At 40.2% G+C, this 3,159-nt stretch overlaps 1 pseudogene; it reads right to left on the minus strand.

Annotated features, from left to right (window-relative positions):
- Positions 1-1,878: 1,878 nt before the first annotated feature.
- On the minus strand, positions 1,879-2,819 carry LOC103691598 (methionine adenosyltransferase 2 subunit beta pseudogene; annotated as a pseudogene).
- Positions 2,820-3,159: the final 340 nt, after the last annotated feature.

A 3,159-nucleotide genomic window follows, 5' to 3' on the forward strand; every position in this document is an offset into this window, starting at 1 on the left:
TGATGATTTAAGATAAGGAAATTTAAAAATTAATCCAAGTTATATCCCAAGTCCTTAGGGAAAATAACAAAATCTGAGTGTTTTGTGGCTCTTAATTAATGTTATGCAATGGGGTATCATGATTACCAATTCTAGCAAACTTGGCATCCTAAAAATCTAGAGGTAGATACTTGCGGAGCTAGATAAGAAGTATCTGAAAAGTTTTAGAAAGATTACAAATATACTCTAAATTTAAGCTTTCTATATTGGACTGTGAGATGCCTCAGTCATCAAAGTAAGTGTTCAACATGTAAGTTTGAGGATCCAAGTCTGAGATCCCTTAGCCCACAGTTACAGCTGCCAGTGTGGCAACAAATAGTTTTACTCTTGGACAAAGGGACCTGGAGTTGGATAGATCACTAAAATTCACTGACCAGGCAGCATAACCAAATATGTGAAGTCTGCTGCCATTTAAAATCGGATTAAAAAGCAAGATTGAAGGCATCAACAGAATAGCAGAAGTAGTTTTCTGGTTTAGACATAGGGGTGCACATCTGTGCATACACTTTCAACCTGGGGCTATAGATGATACCCAGTGCTTACACCCTGGTCTTCATGCTCTGGCAGTGGGATTCACTATGATAAACAAATACATTGGAGAATTGAGAGAGAGAGAGAGAGAGAGAGAGAGAGAGAGAGAGAGAGAGAGAGAGAGAAATGAAGCAGTGGATATAGTATGGATACAGTATGAGGGAGGCAGAGCTAGAGACTAGCTGTTGTTGACATGTGAGAGGGAGAGTTAAGGTTGGCATGCTGTCATTACCCTGTATGATCAGGAATGTTTACTGCTTGGAGACAAAGCCTGAAATCTGTTACTTGATAGTAGAATCACCATGGCTCTAGGCAGTGAAAGGAGGCCCAAGGTGAAGAAAGGTTCAATTTCTAGATTGCACCTTCTTCTGGTCCACAATTCCACAGGAATATGTACATATTGGTGTCTATGGTGTCCCTATCCTGTCAAGGAAAAAATTTACCAACACAGCTTATCTCTGCAACTACAGGTATTATTTACCTTATGAGACATTGAGGGATAGGATCTTAGAAGAACTTGGTACCTCTATAAAGTCTTACGACTAGTAACTAGATGGCATGATAATAGATCGTAACATCTGTTTTACACACACACACACACACACACACACACACACACACACACACACACAAGCACTCTCCCAAGTCTTTGCCACATGGTGTTATAAAGAAGGCATCAGGCTGTACAAGTTCTTATATACATAACACATTAAAGGATCAAGAATTTAAAAACCATACTTACAGTGGCAAAAATAGTTTCTTTCCTCCAAGGTTTTTGGTCTGGGCTTAAACAAAGCAAATAGTGTATACCAATAATTTTCATATGATTATACACACATTGAAACTATCAATATATAAGAGCCAACATACCAAACAACAACAAAAAGGGAAGTTTTAGGAATGAGTAATTCACTTCATCTGAAGTCTAACATTCTGTTTCATCCCAGGCCTCAGACATTAAGAATCGTAATTTCTAGGGGCTGGGGATTTAGCTCAGTGGTAGAGCGCTTACCTAGGAAGCGCAAGGCCCTGGGTTCGGTCCCCAGCTCCGAAAAAAAAGAACAACAAAAAAAAAAAAGAATCGTAATTTCTTATATTTGAATAGCAAGGTAAGCCAGAACAAAACAATTAACAGAAAGTCCTGTATGCCCTCAGTCGGTCCAATGTTCCCCTGATGCAACAGCATCATTTACTTGAAGGGTCGTGTGTCACAATTAAGGAGTACTCATTAAAAAACTATTTCCTTTATTCTTGAAAAAGTGCCACATACTGTACTTTTCATTTTAAAAGAAATACACAACACATAAACTAGTGAAAGATGGTCTGTCTCCATCTCCTGGCATTGAGCAAAGATCAGAGTGATTCTTTGATTCCAATTTGAGATGGTGTCCACTGGCCAGTGCACAAGTCTCCAATTTGAAGCAATGAAGCTTAGTATTTTGGGGCGTTGCATCCCATGGCAGGGCTAACAGTGACTGCTGGGAAGGTTGAAGGCATCTGCAGTTGCACACACCATTTCATACTTAGTCACCTGCTCATTGCCAGACCAGTGAAAGGTTCCCTTAATGGACGGATTCAGCATCCTCTTCTCTGTCAGCTGCCAGCACACACTGGCTACATCTTCAGAGTTCCATGGGAAACTCTGCTGCCAATTGTCCATTGTTGCTGGTTTGCTGCTGAACTAAACCTTGTCGAACATAACAGTCACATCAATTTATTCAAACTTTTCAACTTCCCCATTCAGAACAGTAATTCTCAACACAACATTCCCTAAATTATTCTCCAGGACCACCTTTTTTCCGTCTAACTTTGTTTTCCCACACAGATCCAGGGGACCTGTATATCTACTACCATGTAAGCGGGATTTGTGCCATCAAACACATAATCTGACCTAATGTACATGAGAAATGTTCCAACCCCAGCTGCCACTTTTGCTAAATTCCCAGCAGCACCACATTCAGCTGGGAGGCAGCATCTGGATGACTCTCCACATCTGCTCTTCTTTCTGCAGCACAGTGTACTATAACGTGAGGCTGAAAATCATGAATGGGGTGATGAACTGCTTCAGAATCCAACAGGCTCACTTGCTCGAATTTTGGTCTTGCTCTTTGAAAGCTACTGCCAACAGCATGCCCATTGCTCTGCTGAAGTTCCTTGTAAACCTCTCTGCCAAGAAGCATGGGGCAACCGATAATGACAACCCGCCTGCAAGGGATGTAAACTTCTTCCATTTCCACATCACTGTTCATCACTGAAAGAAGTTAGGATACAACCTGGAGGCAGGAGCTCACATAGGCCTTAGAGAAACTGCTTTTGGGCTTCCTCCTGTTATTTATTTACTTTGTTAGACTAAATTATGTTGTGAAGAAGCCACAATAAATGAGAATGAAAAGCTTAGTTACAAATGGAAATATTAGATTTCTTACAGTAACTTCCATTTGACCAACGTGATCTACGCCAAAGCAATTTCACACATAGTATTTTTATCCTCAAAACTCTAAGACCTCCTAAAATACAGAAAATCTTATAGTTTATAAATAAGACCTGAATGCTTACTCTAAAGCTATAGAGCCAATAAGTCACAGAACA

This window comes from Rattus norvegicus, chromosome 13 (assembly GCF_036323735.1).
Source record: "Rattus norvegicus strain BN/NHsdMcwi chromosome 13, GRCr8, whole genome shotgun sequence".
Lineage (NCBI taxonomy): Eukaryota > Metazoa > Chordata > Mammalia > Rodentia > Muridae > Rattus > Rattus norvegicus.